This window comes from Aythya fuligula, chromosome 32 (genome assembly GCF_009819795.1).
Source record: "Aythya fuligula isolate bAytFul2 chromosome 32, bAytFul2.pri, whole genome shotgun sequence".
Lineage (NCBI taxonomy): Eukaryota > Metazoa > Chordata > Aves > Anseriformes > Anatidae > Aythya > Aythya fuligula.
The window spans coordinates 1,037,419-1,062,282 of NC_045590.1; the positions used below are offsets into that span (position 1 = coordinate 1,037,419).

General features: G+C 49.5%; 1 long non-coding RNA gene across 1 annotated transcript; it reads right to left on the minus strand.

The window, feature by feature from the left end:
- Nucleotides 1–11,019: 11,019 nt before the first annotated feature.
- LOC116500164 lies at nucleotides 11,020–11,958 on the minus strand. The gene is made up of 2 exons (XR_004254271.1): nucleotides 11,898–11,958; nucleotides 11,020–11,299 (listed from the first exon to the last, which is right to left on the minus strand). It is a non-coding gene; the product is annotated as an uncharacterized LOC116500164 (long non-coding RNA).
- Nucleotides 11,959–24,864: the final 12,906 nt, after the last annotated feature.

Genomic DNA, 24,864 nt, shown 5'->3' on the forward strand with positions numbered 1-24,864 from the left:
GGGGAACATATATATATATTTTTGTTTGCCAAATACATGTATGTTCGAATTACCAAATGCCTTCCTTGGATATGTCTGTACTATCAAATCCGGCCTTAAGGAATGCCATGTTGCAGAAGGCAGGGGCAGGGGCCGCAGCAAGGAAGGTGTCCCCTTGGTGAAGGAGGATCAGGTGGGGCAATGCTTCAGCCAACTGAGCAGAGAGAAGGCCGTGGGCCCTGCTACGAGGCACCCCTGAGTGAGTGCTGAAGGAGCTGGCAGATGTCATAGTGAGGCCACTCTCCATCATCCTTGATGGGTCAAGGCGAGTGGGAGAAGGGCCCAAAGACGGGAGGGAAGCAAACGTCACTGCTCTTCCTGAATGGCAAGAAGGAGGACCTGGGGAAGCAGAACTCAGTCAGATCACCTCCATCCCTTGGAAGGTGAGGGAGCAGTTCATCTGGGAAAGCATTTCCAGGCACCTAGAGGACAAACCAATCATCAGGAGTAGTCAGCAGGAATTCAACAAGGGGAGGGCATGCATGGCTAAGCCAACAACCTTCTATGATGAAATGACCAACCTGGTAGACAAGGGGAGAGCATGCATCTTGCCTGCCTGCACTTCAGGAAGGCCTCTGACAGTGTCTCCCCTAAGATTGTCACAGACAAACTGTTGATGTCTGAGCTGAAAGGGCAAATGTTGGGGTGGACTGAAAACTGATGGGAGGGCTCAGCCCGAAGGAGGATGATCAGTGCTGCAAAGTCTAGTTGAAGGACGCTACTTAGTGGTGTAAAACAAGGATCCAAATGCAGTCCAATTGCCACTCAATATCTGTATCACTCTCAGGATGCTGAGGTTACCCTCAGCAAGTCTGCAGCTGACACCACAATAGGCATTCAATCACCAGGGAGGGCTGGAGGCTGTAAGGGAATGAGAGAGTAGCTCTGTCCACCTAACTCTGTATATTCCCTTCCAGGAAGAATCTCCTGGAGGCTTGTGCTGCGAAACATGCATGCATGGGCCTGAAGGAAGGTGTGGGACATGTGTGTTGATTGGAGTTGGAGAGGTGAGGGAATTTCCTTGCAGGATGGAGCCTGAATCTCATCTCCCCTCCAGGTCTGCCTCCAAGCAGCTCTTGCTGAGTTTTCACCCCATGTTCCTCTTCCCTATTCCCTTCTTGCAGCCTTGTGCCCCCCAGCTGAGCAGCTCCTCTCCTGCCTGCACCCATCTTATCCCAGAGTCCCCCGCTGCACAACAAGGTCCCAGATGTCAGCACTGGGAGCTGCAGAGAAGGGACACCTTGGCTCCTTCCAGGTCTGTGCAGGAGTTGCTGTGGGAAGTCTAAAACCCTGATCGAGGCTGGGGATGGGCTGCGAGTGTGGGGGCCAGCCATGCTGAGACCCCATCCCCACCTGCCCCACAGCTGGATGTCCCCGTGCACAATGTCCCTGCTCAGGGCTGTCTCCTGGGCATGGCGTGATGACAACCAGAATCCCCGGCAAAGGGATGGATGGGCATGGGGTGGAGACAGACAGACATGGCCAACCCCTGGACATCTGCATGGCCTCAGACACCCTCAGATCTCAGGCACTTTTCCATAACCCTTCTGCCAGGGCAATGTCAGTAGGTTAGGGGAACTCTTGTGTGTCAGAGCAAAGGGAACAGCAGCTCCCTCACAGGAAACATGGCCCCACATAACAGTCATAGGTCAACTCTCCAAGCTCTGCTCACTGGCTTCCCTCTCAAGGGAAGGGCCCTGCCACACATCCTGCTTCATCCGTTGCTTTTGTTGAGTGCCCACTGTTATTTCTGTCCTCTCACACACCGCAGCATGCTCTGTTTTTGTTTTTACCTGTATCTCAGGGGCAGCATCCTCCTTGCAAAGCCCTTCTGCTTCTTGTGCCCATTGTGCTCTGCCTTCTTCTGACCAGGTCACTCCGCTTTTCTTCGATTTCCATACAAATAGTTGTGCCAGGGGAATCCAAAGGCCAAACCAAGGCCAAAGTGACTTGAGAGCTCTGGGGCATTTCCCAAGGCTGTGGGCAGATCTCTCCTTCATCCTGTTGGTGAATCAGCTTATGAAGAACTCTCAGGGAGTCTCAGCTGGGGCCATAGTGCTGCCAGCACAGCACTGTGGGAGCCATCTGCACCCACACTTTGACCCTCATGAGACCACACAACAACCAGCAAAGGCAGAGGCTTCGTCCTGAAGGCACCTGAGCTCCCCCACACTGTTCTCTCAATTCCCTTCCTCGAAGGAAGGCACTGAGCCAAGGGAAGCAGAGTGGTGGCAACACATCCCTTGGGCATGCTGCCGCAGCTGCCTTGAACACAACAGCAGCGGGAGTCTGACAAATGTGTGGGGGTCATGTTGTGAGCATGAGGGAGCAGAATGGGGACAGCATGGAGCCCAGGAGGACATGAGAGCACCATGGGGACAGGGATGTCTCCAGGCTGCCTGGCCTCGAGGGCACCATGGCTGCATCTCTCCAGGAGGAGGGTGATGATCTCTCCAGGAGGAGGGTGATGATGGGGGCAGACAGCAGCAGGAGCAGGCTGAGGGCAGAGCGCAGGATCCAGACCTCCAGGGGCATGGCTGACCCTGGGAGAGAGGAGGAACACAGTGTGGCCAAGGCAAGCCTTGGAGGACGGCAGTGCTGGGAAGGGCTGATGAGCAATGTCTCACCTCTGGAAGGGAGCTGGGCCTTGTGTGAGGGGCTGCTGCCTGTGGGAGACATGAACACGCTGTGAGTTTCTGGAGCTCTTTGCTGGGACAGTCCCAGATGCTGAGCAGACCCTGAGCTCATGTCTTGCTTCCTTGAGCACAGGGTGAGCATTAACAACTGAACTCATGTAAATTCCCAGACAGAGGTTAGTAAAAGTTTGAGGGAGAGCTTGGAGCAGTAGTGGCACAGGCCAGGGCCTACTGATATCCCCAAACCTTGCTTTTTTTACATGGCCACTGCAGAGCCCCATGTCTCAGCAGAGGTGCTACTGCAGCTACAGGGGAACCCTTGAGGCACTTCTCCATCCAGGGTCTCCTGTGGAGTAGGGGGAACACTCCCGAGGGGGAATCACACATGAGCCATGCCCTGTATGATGAAGCACACAGCTTCACCTTCTGCACTGTCCACATCCCACTAACCCCACAGCCCTGATGAAGGGTCGTGTCTCACCTGGCACAGACAGGGTCCAAGGAGCACTGAGAGCAGAGCACCCAATTTTACTGAAGACTGGCCATGAGGACACTGAGCATTCCCTTCATTCCCAGGGAAGTCTGTGCTCTATCAGAGCCTGGATCAGAGATAACACCAGGACACTCATCAGCCTGCTGTGCCTCACATACTACTATCTACCAACAATATTGCAGACAGCTGTGGAGGAAGCTGCGTCCTGTAGTCTGAGGGGAATGAAGAAAGCTTTCAAGGCCTTGAGACAGTTGGTGAAAGAGTCTGGAGGCACAAGTCCCTTTCTCTTCCCTCCATCCATTCTGGAGTGGTGACATTGTATAGAATAGAAGGATCTGGTCCATAAATGCTTGGCTCCGTGACTGGTGCTACAGGCCCAAATTTGGGTTATTTGGTAATGGCTGGTGTTATAAGACACCAGGCCTGAGAGTAATACTTGGGAAAGGTTTATCTCACAGACTGCAGAGGGTTCTGCGACAGCAATTAGCAGGGCTCATTTGGAGAGCTTCTAGCTCTCAGATACATGTGTATCTGCAGGATAATGGGGTTGTAGCAGGGCTTGTAGCAGTGGGGCAGTACCCCCGCAGAGATGAAGACCAGGAGGCCTCCCACCCCTCTCGGGGTGAAATCAGCATGCTCAGCTCCTGCCCTGAAGTGCCTGGACACCGATGCATGTGGCATGGGGAATAAGAAGGAGGAGTTGGAAAACTCTGTTTGGTCAGAAGACTGAGATCTGGTGGCAGTTACAGAGACATGTTGGGACAGCTCACATGGCTGGAATGTGGTCATGGATGGCTATGTCCTGCTCAGGAAGACAGGCCAGCAAGGTGAGGTGGCGGAACTGCTCTTTTCATGAGAGAGCAACTCCATCGTATTGAGTACTGTCCAGGGGCAGATGAGGAGCGAGTTGAGAGTCTGTGGGTGAGAATTAAGGGCAGGCTGGCATGGGGGATGCTGTTGTGCGTGTCTGTTACTGGCCACTAGACCAGGATGCGTAAACTGAAGACGCCTTCTACAGGTAGATGAGAGCAACCTCTTGATCACAGGCCCTGGTTATCACGGGAGATTTCAACTACCCTGACATTTGCTGGCAGGCCTACTCAGCCAGTCACCCAAAGTCCAGGAAGTTCCTCCAGTACTGATTCCTCCAGTGCATTGATGATAACTTCCTGATGGAAATGGTGAACGTGCCAACTGGGAGAGGAGTGCTGCTAGATCTTGTCGTCACCAACAAGTAGGGGTTGGTTGATTCTGAATCACAGAATCACAAATTTAAACACCAAGTTAGGTGTGTGTGTCTATCTCCTCAAGGTTAGGAAGGCTCTGCAGGAGGATCTGGATAGGCTGGACCGATGGGCTGAGGTCAACCGCATGAAGTTCAATAAGGCCAAGTGATGGGTCCTGCACCTGGGGAGAAATAAGCCCAAGAAGAGCTACAGGCTGGGAGATGAGTGGTTGGAGAGCTGCCAGGCAGAGAAGGACCTGGGAGTATTGGTGGATAGTCGGCTGAATATGAGCCAGCAGTGTGCTCAGGTGGCCAAGAAGGCCAACGGCATCCTGGCTTGCATAAGAAACAGTGTGGCCAGCAGGGCTAGGGAAGTGATCGTCCCCCTGTACTCAGCTCTGGTGAGGCCGCACCTCGAGTACTGTGTTCAGTTTTGGGTTCCTCGCTACAAGAAGGACATGGAGGTGTTCTAGTGAGTTCAGAGAAGGGTGACAAAGCTGGTGAGGGGCCTGGAGAACAAATCCTACGAGGAGCGGCTGAAGGAGCTGGGCTTGTTCAGCCTGGAGAAAAGGAGGGGCGACCTTATTGCTCTCTACAGGTACCTTAAAGGAGGCTGTAGCGACGTGGAGATTGGTCTATTCTCCCACGTGCCTGGTGATAGGACAAGGGAGAATGGACTTAAGTTGCGCCAGGGGAGTTTTAGGTTGGATCTTAGAAAGAACTTCTTTACTGAAAGGGTTGTTAGGCATTGGAACAGGCTGCCCAGGGAAGTGGTGGAGTCACCATCCCTGGAAGTTTTTAAAAGACGTTTAGATGTAGAGCTTAGGGATATGGTTTAGTGGGGACTGTTAGTGTTAGGTCAGAGGTTGGACTCGATGATCTTGAGGTCTCTTCCAACCTAGAAATTCTGTGATTCTGTGATTCTGTGAACTGGGAAGAGATAAAGTGGACATCCAAAAGGCTGTGGTGGGAGCCCTTGGACCCATGCATACAGGCCCAGCTGTGCCTCTGATGCTTCACTGCAGGCGGGGAACAAGGCCTGGCCGGGAGCCTCTGGTAGGAAAGACCAGGAAAGACCAGGAGAAAGCCGAGGTCATCCTCTGGACTTCTGGAGTGGGGTTGTTGAGGATTAGAAGCCCATGATCCTCCAAATGAAAACAGAAGAGTGATGGGCAGTCATGTCCAAGAGAGTTGAAGAGCAGTGGGTGCAGATGGCTCCCACAGTGCTGTGCTGGCAGCACTGTGGCCCCAGCTGAGATTCCTTGAGAGTTCTTCATAAGATGATTCACCAGCATTCATCAATGGGATGAAGGAGAGATCTTCCCACAGCCTTGGCAACTGCCCCAGAGCTCTCAAGTCACTTTGACCTTGGTGCAGGATGCCCCTGGCACAACTATTTGTATGGAGATTGAAGAAAAGCGGAGTGACCTGGTCAGAAGAAGGCAAAGAACATGGGGACAAAAGGCAGGAGGGCTTTGCAAGGAAGATGTTGCCCCTGAGATACAGATAAAAACAGAAAAACAGAGCATGCTGCGGTGTGCAAGAGGACAAAAATAACAGCGGGTCCTCAACAAAAGCAGCGGATGTAGCAGGGGCTGAGGCATGGCCGTCACTGATGAGAGACGCTCAGTGTGGGCCAGGCTCAGGCGGCCTCAGAAAGCCCACAGCACAGCTCCCAGCTGCACTGCAAGCCTCTGTCCCACCGCCCCCAGCTCACAGCAAAGCAGACACCTGAAGCAGACGCTGCTCCCCAAAAGCAGCACGCCAAAAGATGCTGGGGCAGGCACCATGGATCAGGCTGTCTCCTTCTGGCCCTGCCGTCCTCCTGCTGGCACTCTGTGAGTTGGGGCATTGCTGGGTGTGGGAGCTGAGGGCTGGAGGGCTGCTGCTGGGGGCAGGACAGGCCAGTGGTGGGCCCAAGGGAGGATGGGGGACAGCATCTGCAGTACAGTCGTGCTTAACTGCAGGGCAGAGTTGTTTTGGGGAAGGCAGGAGGTCACTGCCCCTCTGTGCGGGGCAGGCATGCAGAACTGCAGGACACAGTTGCATATGGGGAAGGATGGGTTGGGATTGCTTCCTCCAGTTATGATGCAGATCTGAGGAAGGGGCACACTTCTCCAGTACTAAAAGTTTGTCTGGAGCTTTTGTGTGAGACGTTCAGGATGCTGGATTCCTTAGAGATCCTGGGCACTCATACTGGAATATAAAGCACATCCAGACCAGGCTTGGGATGGTGCCAAGTGTGCAGATGAAGCAAATCGCAATTGGAAATGTGCAGGTGGGAAGTCCCCTGTTCAGGCAGGACTGAGCAATTGGGATGTGGGCAGGGAGGTGGGGGTGAGCCGGGTCTCTGCCCCTCTAAGCAAAGCCCTCTCTGCCCCATGCTGCAGGTGCTGGAGTGACCACCCAGGACATCTGCAGCTCTCCAGGATTGCAGGAGCATGGAAGTGGGTCCCAAAAATGAACGTGTCCTGGGGAAGGAGATGGGAAGAGAGAAGGGGATTATTCCCTCACAATTCCCCCTGGAAACCCCAGGAGAGCAGACTCCTCCAGCCTTGGCATGAAGTTGGTTTTGCCACCCAGCAGTCACTAACTCTTGCCTGGGGAATCCCTCTGCCTTCTCTCCAGGTAACGACCAGACTCCAGTCCTGTACCTCAACACTTCCAGTGCCAAGGAGGGGGAAATAATTTTCTTTCAGTGTGCCATTGATTGGCAGTTTCCTGCAACACGAGTTGTCTTCTGCAAGAATGGGCAGGAGGAGTTCAGCCTGCAAGCCCAGCAGGGCAAGGTCATCTACGCTCTGCTCCTGAACATCACCTCAAGAAGTGCTGGGACGTACAAGTGTGGGTACCAGCAGAGGAACGAGAGCAACTGGGTGAGGAACTCTGCTCTCAGTGCTCCCCAGACCCTGTCTGTACCAGGTGAGACACGGCCCCAGTGTGGTGGTGGCAGAAGGGACACAGGCACTTGCCACCACATGGCTGTGCTGAGGCTGGAGCTGTGTGTTGCAGCAGGCTCTGGGGTGATTCCCCCTCAGGAGTGTTCCCTCTCCTCCAAGGGAGCCCCTCGAGAGAGAGCTGCTCTCAAGGGCTGCCCCTGTCCCTGCATCAGCACCTACACGATAAATAGATTTTGTGAGGCAGACAAGGGCATGTGCCCTGAAATGTTTAGGATTCTCAGCAGTAGTGTGTTTTCGGTACTTTTATGCCTCCCCTGGGGATGGTGCTGGCTGTCGGTGGGGGGATGTGCCCTTGGGGCTGTGTGTCCCCTGCCCCGCACAGACATGCTCAGGACACGAGATCAATATGTGCCTAGTCTGGGCAGTACGGGGCATGCTGCAGACACTCATCCTGTCCCTTACTTCTTCTAGGCAGTGCGTCCAGCTCTCCAGCAAGGCCATTGCCCCCAGGTGAGTGATTCCCTCCTGCACTCACAGGGAACACAGCAAGGTGCTGCCAGGCTTCCAGGCTGCCGCCCCAGTGCACCTCTGCCATGCCATTCCTAATCCCTCACAAGACACTGGGTCCATGGGGGCCCGCGTTGGCAGAATTGTCCTGGGCACATGCACAGCTCCCTTGGGGATGGTGCTGTCTGTCAGTGGGAAAATGTGCCCATGGGTCTGAGGCTCATTCTGGGAAGGAGATGGGTACACTGCAGACTCTCAGCCTGTCCCTCTGTCTTGCCAGGCAGTGTGTCCAACTCCCCAGCAGGGCCATCACACCCAGGTGAGTGATTCCCTCCTGTACCCCCAGGACCACCAGCATGGGTCTCAGTCACTCCAGGGTGCTGTCCCCAGGGCACGGGCCCAAGCAGGAGCTTCACCAGGCAGGAGCTGTGCTGCTGCACGGGCACGTCCTGCTCCCTGCCTCCCCCCATCACACCCCGCTGCCCTCACACCCTCTGTCCCCCAGCTCCAAATTCCTGGATCCCACACACCCTCCCCACAGGCACGGCGCTGGCAGTGGCGGCTGTTGGCCTCGTCCTCCTGGCTGCAGGCAGCTGGTTTGCCATCAGGAAAGGTGAAGGAGTGGGGGAAGGCAAGGGAAAGGCTGAGGCTGTGGGGGTCCTGCTGCGGGGCTGGTGCAGTGGGAGAGGTGGTGGGGGGAACCTGGGGGTGCACAGCTGGGGCAGACGGTGCCTGGGGGCGATGGCTGTGGGTAGCCCAGCTGGGGAGGCTGCTGAGGGAGCTGGGGAGCTTCAGCCTTCATCCCCCAGCCCCGAGATGGGAGCCAGGGCTGGGCAGCACCTTGGCCTGTGCACCTCAGCCCCTGTTCTTCTTGCAGGTGCCTGCAGAGGGAGATGCCCAAGGTGAGCACCAAGGGCTGCTGGCTTTGGGGTATGGTGGAGGGAGTTGGGTGCATGGTGGTGTCCTGGGGTGCTCCTTGTTCAGTGAAATTCCCTGTGCAGAAGGCAGGAAGGATGGGGCTTACTGTGGGTTGCACTCCAGTTCAATGCCAGATGTGGAAAGCAACACCAAAGGGCATAAGCCTCATGACCCCTCTTCAGCACATGCACACTCCAGAACCATTCCATTCCTCTCCAGGCAGCAGCACGTTGACAGCCCACAAGCAGAAGACACCAACAACGGCAATATTCAGTGTGAGTACTACCTCCTCCCTTGGGGGAAGCCACATGCTCCTCTCCCCATGAGAATCCTGTGCGAGCCCCCATGCAATCCCACCACTTCATTTCCCACTGGGACATACAAAATCCCTGCCCATTCATCAAGGCCAGGTTTCTCTCCAGCACCTCACGTCTTCCTTCTTCCTTTCCATGCAGAGCGCGGCTGCTGCCTGCACAAGGCACCTGGCAGCATCCCAGTGCTCCCAAGGACAAAGTCCATTTGCTTGGGGGGCTCCTTCCACACCTGCTCCAGCCTCACGCTGCCATTCCCCTCCTCCAGCCAACACTTTTCTCTCTTCTTATATTTTCCATCACAAGGATTTCTTTTTTACAAGAGCAGCCCAAAGCACAGCGCAGCAATGAAGGATGTGGCTCTGTTTCCTTGCACTGGAGAAAATATCTTATAGCTTGCTCTGAAACCACAGACAGCAGCCAAGGGAGGATGTTGTGGTTGGGCGACAGGATATAGATATATCCCCACCCTACGTGCACTGTGCTCGAGTTGCAGCATGACCTTGTTTTCCCACGCCTGCACAGAGCAGCTCGCAAGTTGTGCTGGCTGTGCAAAGAGAGGAGATGCCACAGAATGGTGGAAAGACATCAAAACCGCAGCATCTCTGCTCCATCGCTGCTTAATGCTCATCCTAGAGCAGGGTGATGGGAGGGGAAATGGGACCGGGCATTGTGTGCTAAACCCAGGTAGCTGATGCCCAAAGCTCATGGGGGTTCATCCCCCACCAACAAGCAGCAAGGGCTCATGGTGTGTTTTTTCCCCACAGACTCCACCATCGCCCATGTTCGACGGGACAGGGTGAGTCATGGCATAGCTGTGCACAGCTCCTTTCTGCACTTCTGCAGCCTGGTGCCCGCTCATTGTGCAGGGCTCACAGTCAGCAGCTGAAGTAACAGGGTTTCTTTTCTCCCTAAAGCCTCCTCCCGTGCAGCAGATGAGCGACACCACAACGTATGCCACGGTGACCCGCACCCAGACCCGATAGCGCTGCCACAGGTCAAGGACACAGGAGCCTTGCCCATGGCTGCCTTTGCTCTCTTGCAGAGGGCTCGTGCAGGCTTAAGGAGGGGCTGGGGTTTGCACTTTGGTCTTCTTTGGGGTTTGCTGTCACAGGGAAGGGCTGTGTGTGTCTAGCCAAGAGGATGTAGGACTCATTTCTCTATTTGCAATACATTAAGACCTAAAATATATCACATTTACCAAATCATAGTGTGAGTGTATTGATGTTTCTTTACCGAGTTAAAACATCTCCTTGTGCTCAGTGGAGGATGTATATACCTAAATTGCTCAATAAAGACACTGGATGCTCTTCCATGCACCCACACAGATGCACATTTGGACCTACAGGGACAAGTGTGGCTGCAGGGATGTGCTCCCATGTCTGTTCCAATAGGCGTGTGCACTGCAGATGTGGTTTTGATTACATGATGAACACACATCTCTGACTTTGTTCTGTGGTTTAACACAACAGCTAGCTAAGAAACACAACTGTTCATTGGCCCCCTCCCTTCACCCGTCTGCCCCAAGCCAGTGAGATGGGGGAGAGAAATGCACATACACACACACGAAAGAAATATATATATTTTAAAAAAACATGTTTTGAGATAAAGAAAGTTTAATAGGACAGAAAAGGAAGGGAAAATAACTATAATCAGCATAATAAAAGAATATATAAATGAAACAATGCACAAAGCTCCTTGTGCAACTCCAGCCTGCCCGCTGGCAGGGCAGTGTGAGAAGCTGAAAAGTCCTTGGCTCAATGTAAGCACTGCTCTGCAACAGCTACAACATCAGTGTGTTCTCAGCATTATTCTCACCTTAAATCCAAAACACAGAAACATCCCAGATGCTAGGAAGAAAATTAACTCTGTCCCAGCCAAACACAGGACAGGTGCACATCAGGGCCTGATGATGGAGGCACATTTTAAATGCAAACACATGGTCTAATTGGTTCTTGTGTTCCAATATTTGTATATCTAAACACATTCCTTAAAGTCTCCTTTATTTTTAATATTGCTGTTTTAAAATCTACATCTCTCCAGAAGTTTTTAGGAACATTCTGCAGAAGAGGTTTCACTTCCTCTTCCATTGTCTGCTCTGTACTTTCATTCTGTAATTCTTGAACATGTTTCCACATTTTTTCTTCTAAAATGTTCTTCAGCTCCTCTTTCCTACATTCTTCTTCATTTTTACAGCAGCACCAGAAGGGATATGTGTGGAACAGGCTATAAACAATGACGATAAATGTAAGAATGAGGAGTCCTGAAACCTGGAAGAGAAAATATTAAAGGTGATGTTGCTGCTGGACTTCATGTTCCTAAAAATGTTTTGCAGCTGACTAAGAGGAGTACTTTACCCTCTTAAAAACCTTGCTCAGCCACTCAGTTCTTCTTATAAAATACATTCCTCTCTCCTGCCACGGATTGATGGCAACTGATATTAAGAAAAACAAGCAACAAGATACCTGCTGACTGATGACCATAAATACCAGTCTCTCTCTCTCAAATAACACATTGATTATATTTTGTATTTTCATAGGATTTCATTTAATAACCAAATGCAAAACAAATGCATATATTTGCAGAATAAACATGGAGCAAGATGTTTGAAGTTCAAGCTTTTGCCTCAGGAAGAACATTCTAATTATGAACTCATACAGATACACAGAAATTAAAAGCGGAAGTGGTAAAAACAGTTAAAAAAAAATTAAATGCAGTAAACTTATCAGTTAACAATCGTAATTTCAGCTTAACAATTTGTTTGCCAAATAATGTGGTTTCCATAATGATACATATCTCAGATTCTTTAAATACACAAAAATAGGTGCAAACAAAATACCTAAAATTGCAGATTCCTAGGGCTCTTACCTGAGAAATTGAATAGGCTTCAGTGGTTGATTCTGCTGCTCTGGTTTGGTTTGCATTTTGATTGCTGTCCACTTCACTTCTTGAAACTATGCATTCAATGTATCTGCCATCCCACAGCAGGATCACAATCCAGATCAGAGGAGGAAGAAATACCTTGCAAAGCATCTCACCCTTCTGTCGGTACGAACATTTCCCAAAGCTGCGAAACCAGAGAATGCAGGTGGGCTGGGACGTCAAGCTCAGGCCAACTGTAATTAAAGCTGGACACAAAAAATAGGTAAGAACGTATAAATTCTTTAATGCTGTCCATTGAGGGCATTTAAATTCAGTCTCCATTATTTCTTCAACTATGAGCAGAATTATGGCACTAAGCGGTAGAGACATCACATTAGAATTATTTTTCCAGCATTTCATAAATTCCTTTCTGGCTGGCATTTTGTTCGGCAGCCAATACTTCCCCAACTTGGGAGGACTAAGGAAGTCTTCTATGCTTCTATCTCACCCAGTTTTTCTTCTTACACACTCCTTGTAGCCGTTTCTACAAATGATTAGCAGCAGACCAGAAGTGAAAATGAAACCACACTGCATATCCAGCAATGATCTGACTTTGTAGGTTTTTAAACTTGTGCTTTTTGCTTGCCAGTTTGTCAACAGCTGATTTATCTAAACCAAAGCCAGAGGAACAAAAGCACTGAGGAAAGAGGCAAAAGGACTTGGGGAGTGGCAGTGTAAGCTGGTTGCAGATGACTGGGACAGTGCTGATCACAAAGAACCTGGAAAAATGCTTGGGGCTGCATGCAACCTCTGCACAGCTCTGTGTGGTCTTTGAGTTTCCTTCTCTCTGGCGCAATCTCATAGCGATGATGGGATTTCTACACGGATCCCAAATTCCTCAAAACTGCGTGGAAATTATTTTACACAGGGACAGATGATACTTCAACAAATACTTATAGAGTATTATGTATATAATGCATGTATAATACAGTATAAAATATTATGGAGAGCCCCTGCAGGAGCAGGGGTTCTGGGGGAAGCTGCTGCCTGTGGGGGACTCATGATGGAGCAGATCTTGAAGATGGGGGGGGGGAAGGTGTTTTCAGTTTGGTTTTAGTTTCTCACTGCTCTAGTCTGTTATCAATAGACAATAAATTACATTGACCTCCCTTGTGCTGAGTCCATTTTGCCCTGGACTTGGACTGTTGAATATCTGCCCTTATCTGCCCCTGCCCTTATCTTAACCTATGAGGATTTTTTTCCTCGTATTTTCTCCCCCTGGCCTTCTGAAGAGGGAAAGTGAGAGAACAGCGTGGCGGTGCTCAACCACCTGGGAAGCTGCTTTTGAAGGCATTGGCATCCATCAGTGCTCGTCAGTCTTTAAGCACTGACTCCTGAAAGCACAGTATCAGGCCATTGATCACTATCCCTTAATCCTGGTTTGTTTGTTTTTTTCTCCTTTTACATGTAATTTTGCCTGTTTTCACCTAGCTCCACCTTTTCCACCTGTGCCTTCTGTATCCACAAATCTCTGATGCCAGGACAGCAACAGCTTCCCCGTGCTCTGATCTTCTCCCTGGATCTCTGTCTCCAACCCTGTGGTCCCACGGAGCATCTTTCTCTGAAATAGGTTTTATTGCCTCTGTCTTTAACTTTTTGTTCAGTATTATTCACAGAAAACATTGCAGATGACAAACCTTTTTTTTTTTTTTTCCTTTTTTTTTTTTTTTTTTGCCAGGGGAGTTTTTCAGATGGCAGCTGTGAGAAAAATGAGATTTGCACTTGGGGATTTCCTTTGTAATGAAGGAGGCTGCTGCATGCAGGGGTGTTTCAGGGAAAAAAAAAAAAAAAAGGAGAAAAAAGTCCCTGCTGTGGGACTTCAGCAAGGTCCAGACTCACAGAGCATCCACAGCAGGATGCTGGGGAGATCAGGATGGGACTTCTGACCATCCAAAGTGTCCCACAGCATCTTGTCCTGAGGACGGACAAGCTATGTTATCTTTTGGTGGTTGGATTTCAAAAAAATAAAAATAACTCTTTTTGTGGCAGGAAACCAGACGTCATCTCATAATGCAGCATTTCCACTGACAGGGCTGTGCTGCCCCCAGCTGAGCTATCCCAGACTGGTCTGGGTGCATTTTCCCCAGATACTTAGGTAAGGAAGATTGTCTTACAAAAGGCTCCAACCTCATCTTCTTCCCCTTTCACTTAAAAAAAAAAATAAATAAATAAAATAAAATAAAAAATCCAAACACTCTGGAAATTTTTCAAGTCCCTTGTTTTGCTCTGGGATGAGAGATGCAGAGCCTGACAGGAGCTCTGGGATGGTCCTGGGACCTCACCCCTTCATCCCCCTAACCCCCTCATTTCAATGGGAAATTTCCCAAAAAAAAAAAAATCTTTTGCTTCCTGTCTCTTGACTTTCTATTATCCTTTTTCAGCCATCTGTGCAGTCTTTTCTTTTTTTTTTTTTTTTTTTTTTTTTATACTCAGGAAATGCTTAGGATTATTATCAAATTTAAGTGTCCACATTTCCTCCTCAACATCCTCCCCAAACCATTCCTGTGACATATTTTACTCTTGGACCACCAGCCTGGCAGAGTTATGCAGAGAAGGAAACTCAAACCTATATTTAAAAAGGAAAACAAAAGCAAGCAAAATACCAAAGAAACGTTCAGACAGGAGAGAAAGAGGAGAGACAGCAAAAAACACCAAATGCCCAACAGCAGGAGGCTCCATGTCAAGGTTTACGGTTACAGCTCTGGATCTGGTTACAGTTAGGGTTAGGGTTAGGGTTAGGGTTAGGGTTAGGGTTAGGGTTAGGGTTAGGGTTAGGGTTAGGGTTAGGGTTAGGGTTAGGGTTAGGGTTAGGGTTAGGGTTAGGGTTAGGGTTAGGGTTAGGGTTAGGGTTAGGGTTTGGGTTAGGGCCTTACTATCCAGGCAGGAAGAGATGGGTTAGGGTTAGGGTTAGGGTTAGGGTTAGGGTTAGGGTTAGGGTTAGGGTTAGGGTTAGGTTTACAGCCTTCCTATTCAGGCCGGAATGGACAGTTTAGGTTGATGGTTACGATTAGGTTTATCTTTAGGTTCAGGCTTAGTGTGAAATGTGTTTATCTTATTCGTGTCAATTTTGTACACTGCTAGGGCGACATGGTATGATGAATGTGACCTTCTGCCTTACATATCCTTGTGTAACCACAAGTCTAAGTTAAACAGATTGGTTAATGTATATAATTCTTGTGTCTTGCAAAGGAATGTTTCAGCATTTCTTGTCAATTTAGAGCTTCATGGGAAGTGAAGGAATGGAAAATGGAGACTTGTTTGTAATCAAGAAAGGGAATGGAGACTGTTAAGTCATGGAACTTTAATGTTTGTTACCTTTTTTGTACATGTGTATAGGCGTATTTAAGTTTAGTAAGTCATGGAACTTAAAGGATTTTTTGTTATGATATTGTATAGACTCACTTTAGAACAGAATAAACCTTGTGGTTAGAAATTAATGAGGACAAAATAAATGACATCTTGTTATCTGTTGACTTTCTGTTATGTTGAAGCATCTTGTTAATTGAAACATCCCGTTATCTGTCGACCCTCAGTCAGGCTGAGATTTGAGATAACTTGAGCTAACCGTCTGTTATGTCTTGTTAACTGAGACATCCTGTTATCTGCCGACCCTCAATTAGGCCAAAAGCCATCTCAGCATTTCTACAGCTTGGAAAACAACTGATTAAGCAAAAGGTAAAAAGTGCATCACGAGGAAGACCTACGGCCTTCCTCCCAAAGACCACTGCCCACATCCCGAAGACCCCGGCCCGCAGTTCTTGGAAGGCTTTGCGCAAGTGCAAGGACTGATAAGCTAATTAGCATACGAAGTGAGAGTAGGCGGGTTTACGTGATGAATATGTATAGGCGTTAATAGAATATTCATCATTTTGCTGTATAAATATGAGATAGCTTGTTACTTCGGACATGCACGATAGGTGCAAAGATCCCCCGTGCATCCAGCGCTGCAATAAAGAATATACCACTTAAGGAAATTTCGGCTTCGATCTTTAAATTAGTTACCTTTTCTGATTGTACATATGTATACGTGTACTCGGGTTTTGTATGTAAAGCAATGTTCTGTATATCTAGAATGTTTGATGTTCATGTGTACGTGTTAGTGGAGCATAGACTCCCCGCACACCCAGCGCTGTTTACTTGCCTTTTATACCTTTTATAAATATTCCTTTTATAAATATTACTAAATTCAGATTGAGTTGAGACTTCATTTATAACATAGTAGAATACCTGTGGATCCAGAAGAGAGCAAGTATGCTGCAGCTGAAACATGGAATTAGAAATTAGAGAGCGATTGATTAAGAATGAATATGTGCTACATTTTTGCAATGTGCTGTGCCTGTGCCGTGCTTAGACCTCCAGATAACAGGAGCCCCTTGGACCCTGAGAACCAGATCGAAACAACCTCATGGCTCAGACTTTAACCAAGGGGTCTGAGATAAGGAGGGCTGTTCACAAAGGGACAGGTTATGCGTATGTATAGGTGTATTGGGAAACTTCATGCATCTGTAACTCTTTACTGGAAATACCCAAAGCAAGTTGCCACGTTAGGCGTACACAACTTTGGGGGGGCTACCCCCTCCTACCCCCCCCCCCCCCCGTGCTGCCCAGCTCTGAATAAACATACCTACTTTACAATCTTTCGGATTGTGGAGTCAGCTTTCTGTGAGTCATTTTGGTGAGCCAGTGTTCTGGTTTCAGTTAGGACAGAGTTAATTTTCTTCCTAGTAGCTGGTAGACTGATATGATCTGGTTTAGGATGAGAAGAGTGCTGATAACATGCTGATGGTTTAATTGTTGCAGAGCAGTGCTTACACCAAGCCAAGGACGTCTCAGCTTCTTGCTCTGTCCTGCCAGCGGGCAGGCTGGGGGTGCAGCAAGAGCTGGGAGGAGGGCCAGACTGCTCAGGGTTAGGCTGGGCATAGGTCAGCGGGTGGTGAGCAATTGCATTGTGCACATTAGTAGTAGTAGGACTATTATCACCATTATTGTCATTTTTATTTTTGTTGTTATTATTTTATTGTCTTTATCTCAACTGACAGGCTTCACTTTCCTGTTTCTGTCTCCCATCCCAGAAAAGGAGGGGGGAAGGTGGGCAAGTGGCCATATCGTGTTTTGCTGCCATCTGGGTTAAACCACAACAGAAAGAAAAGCTGTAAATGAACTTGTAAAAGAAATGAAGAAAATTGCACATGTCCCAGTTCAACCTTGGAATGGAAGCGATCTAAGAGGATTATGGGAGGGGGCTTTATGGGTGGTGATTGGTTTGCTAAAATAAGGATGGTTGTACTGGAGATATGTGGAGGATTGTTAATAATTCCATGTTTAATACCTTGTATTACCAGACTAATACACTCTGGGGTCTCGTCCAGGATAACGTGTGGTTATACATGTACAAGGAATACAAATATCTGTGGTACCTGTTGACCCAGAACCAGGGAAAGTGAAAACCCATTCCCTGATGATAATAAAAACAAACAAAGATCCAAAATTGATATCAATTCGGCAAGTATTGACTCGATTGGAAAGGAAAACACAAATCAATACCATGAAAAGGAGATGGGGGATTGTGAAATGTGTTCATCTGATTCGTGTCAATGTGGAACAATCTTAGGGCCGCATGGTATGATGAATGTGACCTTCTGTCTTACATACCCTTGTGTAACCACAGGTCTAAGAAAAACAGAGTGGTTAATGTATACAGTTCTTGTATCTTGCAAAGGAATGGTCCAGCAATTCGTGTCAAAAGAGAGCTTGAAGGGAAATGTATTTGTATGCATTTGTATATCTCGGGGGAGGTGGGGGGTGTTCAGAATAACTGCTACCTATTATGACTATTGCATGGGACTCTATGCAAGTCTCTGATATCTGGCCAGGAGATTAAGGAGAAGGGGAAAGCTGAAGAACGACTAAAAGACAAAGCTTGCAGGGGACGCTGCACAAGTCTCTTACATCTGGCCAAGTTGGACAAAGGAGAAGGACAAGAGGGAGGAAGACTATGAGCCTTCAGCACGAGAGACCCCCAGAGGGACCACCAGAGACTGATACGCATGCTCCAGTAGGAGGGTTTGGATTCCGGAAACTAATTATAATAACCCTGGGTTTTTTAGAAGTGGTAATGAATATGTATTAGCCTAGGAGCATAAAAATCAGCCGCTTGATGTAACTGGTGTGCATCTTGGTGGAGCAGAGACTCCCGGCGCACCCAGCGCTGTTTGCTTACCTCTATTCCTTTAATAAATTGTAAACTTTGATTAAAGTCCTATTTTGAAGACTGAGCCATTTATTGCATTAGGGTTAGGGTTAGGGTTGGGGTTGGGGTTGGGGTTAGGTCCTTCCTAGCCAGGCAGGAAGAGACGGGTCAGGCACAAAGGGGAATGCTTCGCTAGGTCCTGAGGTCAGTGGTTTTCTGTATGTCACCACAGGAAGAGACGGGTAGTTTTGGGTCAGGAGTCAAAGTAAAAAAAAAAAACACAGTCTATCACGTATGCTTTCATTTTTTATTATTTTGTTTGCATATGGCATGAAAAAAATAATCAGGTTTGCTCAAGAGGATTTTTGCAAAGCAGTAAATTTTAATTTTATGATTGGATCAGAGCACAAAATATTGATTTGGGATTAATCTGCATGAGATTATCCCCCTTCAAAAACCCCACAGCCAAGTGCTTCAGTTGCCCCAGATTTTACATTTTTTGTCTTTCTCTGCCATCCTCAGCCTGGATGTAGAATTGTTTCGGTCTCAACTCAAGGTGTTTTTCATATTTACCCTCCAGATTTTCTCCCTTGTACTTACCTCTACCATCACCAGCAAGACAAATTTTCCTTTCCTTTAATTGGAGTATTTTGGAGAAAAATGGGCTCTTTCCATCTCTTCCTGCTTCTCACAATTTCGTACTTTAGTCGGAGTACTTTGGAGAAAAAACGTGCTCTCCCAACCCCGTTTCTCACACTTTAATTTGCTTTTTCTTCTCATTTTTCCACATTTTATTTTTTTACCACCAGAAAGCATCTCCAAGACCCATGGGGCTGAGGAGAGTCCATTCTCCGAGGTTCCACCACCGTTACTAGCAGCTTGGGGCTGATTTTCCTCCTTTTTACTTTGGGGGAGTACAGACCCTTCCTACAAAGCAGCTGAGATGTGTTGCAGTCCTCTTCACCTTCCCATCACTCTCCAGTGGAAATTTTGGGACATAATGGGCAAGAAAAAGTCAATATTCCCACCCTTAACCTTTTTTTTAGCCTTTAAAGTTTTTCAAGGGGTTTTATCTCCCACCCCATGCAATGTCGGTCCCATGAGGGTCTCGGTTGTAGAGCTGACCTCAAAATGGGATGGATGGAGCCCAGCATAGTCTTCATCCCACAGAGGCGTGAGGAGTATTGGGACCTGTTGCCAGCATCACCCAGGTGCCAAATAGGATAAATCTGGTGGGTTTTCCCATCAGGGACCTTCCCCCAAAGCTTCCTGTTCCCCAGAAGAGGGGACACCCAAGGGTGCCCCCAAAGGCAAGGAGTGCTCATGATTAAATCACAATTCAATCACAATTAAATCACAATTAAATCACGATTAAATCACGATTAAATCACGATTAAATGACAGTCAGAAACTAAATCACAGCCAAATTACAGGCAAAACCTTTGTAATCTGCCTTTGGGTTTCCTCCTCCACCACAGGGACGTCCCCAGGGCCCCACAAAGGTTTGAGGTGGCACCGCAGGTTCCTCCCCCCCCCAGAACACAACAGACCTCACCCCAAAACCACAACCCCCATCCCCGGAGCCCGGCCTTATCTCCTGCCCCCAGCCACCACCACGATTTTTTTTTTAATTATCTATGTTCGACGGTAATCGCGAGCTTGGGGCTGCCACTTTAACCACAAAGCAGAACAAAAAGAGAAAAGGAAAAAAAATAGGGGGAAAAATAGCAAAATCTGTCCAATCGCAGGAAACGGTAACCCAAGGAGGCTGCATTTGAGTGCGAGATATGCACCAGACAAAGCCCGCAGGTATTTTCTCCTTATTTAGTGCACAGGGTTGGGGATGAAAGAAAAAAAGGGTTTTGGCCAGAAAAAAACAAATGTTTCAAGGTGGTCCTCCTTGGGTTGGAGAGTGGATTTCTGCTCCAAGGTGGTCCTCCTGGAGCTCCACGTCTGCGTCTTGGGGCTTTTTCCCCAGAAAGATGAGTGGGATAAAAATAGGGAAAATGGGGAAAAGAGGGGAAAGGGAGAAAGAGCTGGGAGAGGGGGTGGGAGGACGTGGCCCTGTGAACCCCCCCAGGGGGCCACATCCCCATCCCTGTCCCCATCCCTGTCCCCGTCCCCATCAGCACCCCCGACCCAAGCTGCTCCCTTCCTGCCGGGGCACCCATGGGTGCGCAGCGCCCTCCTGTGGCACCCGTGGGTGAGCGGCACCGCCCGGCAGCCATGGGTGGTGGGGACAGCGTGCAGCACCCATGGGTGGGGGACACCCTCATGCAGCACCCATGGGGGAAGAGCATTCCCCAGGGACCCCCTTGAAGCACCCATGGGTGGGCGAGCACCCTCACTTGGCACCCATGGGTGGGGGGGCACACTCATGCCGCACCCAGCACCCATGGGTGGGGGAATGGTCCCTGTGCATCGCCTATAGGTGGGGGGGGGCACCCATGGGTGGGGAGCACCCTCTTGCAGCACCCAGCACCTACGGGTTGGGGGCACCCATGGTGGGGGGCACCCATGGGTGGGGGGGCACCCCCATGCAGCACCCAGCACCCATGGGTGAGGGGGGTGGTCCCTGTGCATCGCCTATAGGTGGGGGGGGGCACCCCAGGGCAGCACCCATGGGTGGGGGCACCCACTGCAGCGCCCAGCCCCAACCCCTAGTGGCCCCGCCCCTTCGCCCTCTGCCGCCCGGCCATTGGCCCGCCGAGCTGTCACTCCCGCCCCCTGCCGCAGGGCGGGGCTCGGGGTGATTGACGGCTCGATGGACCAATGGGAAGCTTCGTGGGCGTCTCCCTGTGGCGGCCCCACCCTAGGGGGGCGGGGGGGATTGAGATGGGGGAGGGGACCCAATGGGGTACGGGGGGGGATTTGGGGGGACAATGGGGGAGAATGGGGGAAATGAGGGGGCAATTTGGGGACGCACAGGGTGGGGTGCCAATTTGGGGGGATATGGGGATCGGGGGGAGCAATACAGGGTGCATGGGGGGGCAATTTTGGGGTGCACAGAGGGGGGGGGTGCCCAATTTCTGGAGAAGCCTGCACAGATGCATGACCCACCCCCGCTCTGTAGTAAAATTGGTCCCTTACCTGTCTTAATAAATTCCTTTTGGCTTCCTTTCACACGTTCTTTAGTCGATCGTAGCTACTAAAATTCTTTCAGCCTCCTCTCTCTTCCCTAAACGTACCCCGGACCCTGACCCTAAACATGACCCTAAACAAACACTAACCATAACCCCAAACTCAACCCTAGACTTCAACCTAAACCTAACCATAACCCAAACCGAAACCTTAACCCTAATGCTAAACCCTAAACCTAACCCTAAACTTAACCCTAAACCCTAAACCTTAACCCTAACTCTAACCCTAAACCCTAAATCCTAACCCTAAAATCTAACCATAAACCCTAACCCTAAACCTAAACCATAACCCTAAACCCTAAACCTAAACCCTAACACTAAAGCCAAACCCTAAGCCTTAACCCTAACCCCTAAACCCTAAACTCTAACCCTAAACCCTAAACCATAACCCTAAACCCTAAACCCTAAATCCTAACCCTAAACCCTAAACCTAAACCATAACCCTAAACCCTAACCCTAAACCCTAAACCTAAACCCTAACCCTAAACCCTAAACCCTAACACTAAACCCAAACCCTAAGCCTTAACCCTAACCCTAAACCCTAAACCTAAACCCTAAACCTAAACCCTAACCCTAAACCCTAAACCCTAACACTAAACCCTAATCCTAAACCGTAAACCCTAACCCTAAACCCTAAACCTAACCCCTAAACACTAACCCTAAACCCTAAACTCTAACCCTAACTCCTAAACCATAACCCTAAACCCTAAACCCTAAACCGTAACCCTAAACCCTAACCCTAACCCTAAACCCTAAACCCTAACACTAAACCCAAACCCTAACCATAAACCCTAAACCCTAACCCTAAAACCTAACCATAACCCTAAACCCTAACCTTAACACTAAACCTTAAACCCTAACCCTAAACCCTAACCCTAAACCTTAACTCTAAACCCTAACCTTAACCCTAACCCTAAACCCTAACCCTAAACCCCAAACCATAACCCTAACACCTAACCCTAACCCTAACCCTAACCCTAACCCTGACCCAACCCTTGCCCTATTTAGGACCTAACCCGAAGCCTACGTCACCATCTGGGGAAAGGAGCTCTGACCTCATTATCCGAGGATCGAAAGTTAATTAAAAAAAAAATCTTTTTCCCCTTGATCTTTGAGCAAGTGTCTGGAATTCAGCCCAATAACAACCGAAAAAAAAAAAAAAAACATATTTTGGGTAAATGTGAATTTTACGTAAACCCTGATTTTTCAGAGTGCTACCGCTTTATTTTTATCCATTTCCGACTTTTTTTTTAATTATTATTTTTTTTATCGCTGGTTTCCTTCCTGAATTCCTTGTTTTTATTTTTACCCGGTGGGAGGGGCTGGGGGGGGAGGGAACCCCCGGTGACGTCACCCTCCCGGTGACGTCACCGCAGTCCTTATATAGCCTGGCGGCGGGCGGCCCCCGGCGACACCGAGGCGACAGCGGCGATGACAGCGACAGCGACAGCGATGGCGACAGGCACGGAACGAGCGGAGAGACGACCGTATGGTGAGGGGGGGGGGGGGGGCCAAAAATTCTTTGGGGGGGGTAAAAATTCGGGGGGGGTCCCGAAAAATCGAGGGGGGTCCCCAAAATGTCCGGGAGGGTCCCTTAAATGTCAAGGGGGGTCCCTAAAAAGTCGGGGGGGGGGGGTCCCAAATCCAATGGAGGGGTACGAAATGTCGGGGGGGGCCCTAAAATGTCCGGGGGGGGGGCAAATATGTAGTGTGGGGGGGAAAAAGTCCGAGAGGGGGCTCCCAAATCCAAGGGAGGGGTCCCCAAAATGTTGGGGATGGTCCCTAAAAAGTCCAGGGGGGGGTCCCTAAAAAGTCGGGGGGGGTCCCCAAATCCAGGGGAGGGCTCCGAAATGTCGGGGGGGGGCCTAAAATGTCCAGGGGGGGCTAAAGAGGCCGGGGGGGGGGCACAGATCCAAGGGAGGGGTCCCCAAAAAGTAGAGAGGAGGGGGGAAATCCGGGCGAAATCCCCTAAAAGTCAGGGGGTGGGGGGGGTCCGCAAATCTGGGGGGGGCCAAAATTCGAGGTTTGGGGGGGGTTGGGGGTGGTCCCTGGGATATGACAGGGGGGTCACCAGGATAATGGGATTTTGGGGACCCCCCCCCTTAACCTCCCAATTTTCTTCCCCCCCCCCCCCCCGGCAGACCATGGCACCCCCCGGCAGCGCCCCCCCGATGGTGGCTGAGGACCCCCTGCGCCCCCCCCTGCTCCAGGACCTCTTCTACCGCCCGGAGCCCGACGAGGACGACGACGACCAGGGGTGGGACGGGGACCCCCCCTCGGAAGGGGACCCCCCCGGAGATGGGACCCCCCCAGAAGGCGACGGGACCCCCCCCAGAGACGAGGGAGCCCCCCCAGAAGGCGACGGAAGCCCCTTAGAAGACAAAAGAGCCCCCCCAGAAGATAATGGGGACCCCCAAAAAAATAATGGGGCCCCCCCAGAAGACAAGGGAACCCCCTCCAAGCCTGAAACCCCCCCCCGCGTACCCAAAAAGGTGAGAGGCGCAGGGTGCAGGTGGGGGGGGGTGGGGCTCGGATTTCATTCCTCTTACATCAACCCCATGAGCTCAGCGATGACGTCAGCGTGACTCACCCCCCCAATATAATATTTTTTAATTTATTTTATTATTTTTATTTTTTTATTTTTTTATTTATTTATTATATTGTTTTTATTTATTTATTTATTTTAATTTTTAATTTATTATTTTATTTTATTATTATTATTATTTTATTTTTTTTTTATTTATTATATTATTTTTATTTATTTATTTATTTTAATTTTTTATTTATTATATTATTTTATTATTATTATTATTTTATTTTTTTATTTTTTTAATTTTTTTGTTTATTATATTATTTTTATTTTTATTTTTATTTTTTATTTTTAAATTTTTATTTATTATATTATTTTTATTTTTTATTTATTTATTTTATTATTTTTATTTTTTATTTATTTTATTATTTTTTATTTATTATATTATTTTTATTTTTATTTTTATTTTTATTTTTATTTTTTTATTTATTTTATTATTTTTATTTTTTTATTTATTTTATTATTTTTATTTTTTTTAATTTTTATTTTTTTTATTTTTATATTTTTCGTGCCCCCCCCCCCCCCCCTCCAGGTGCGTTTCAGCCCCGAGGTCCGGGTGCTGCCGCTCCCCCCCTGGCCGGACGCCGCCGCCCGCCGGGGGCCCTGGGAGACCCTCGCCCGCGACCGCCTGCGCTTCGCCCGCCGCTGCGCCCTCCTCGCCCCCCTCCTCCAGCCCCTCCTCGCCCCCCCCCACCGCCAGCGCGTCTGGGAGCGGCTGCAGCTGGGGGGGGCCCCCTGCGACCCCCACCCTGAAGGGGACCCCTCCCCGGACCCCCTTCCTTTGAAGGAGCCCCTCCAGGAACCCCCTTCTTTAAGGGATCCCCCCCAGGACACCCCCGCTAGAAGGGAACCCCCCCGGGACCCCCCCACTAAGGGGAAACCCCCCCAGGACCCCCTTTCTTTAGGGGAGCCCCCCCAGGAATCCCCGTCTTTAGGGGATCCTCCCCGGGACCCCCCCACTAAGGGGAAACCCCCCCACGACCCCCCTCCTTT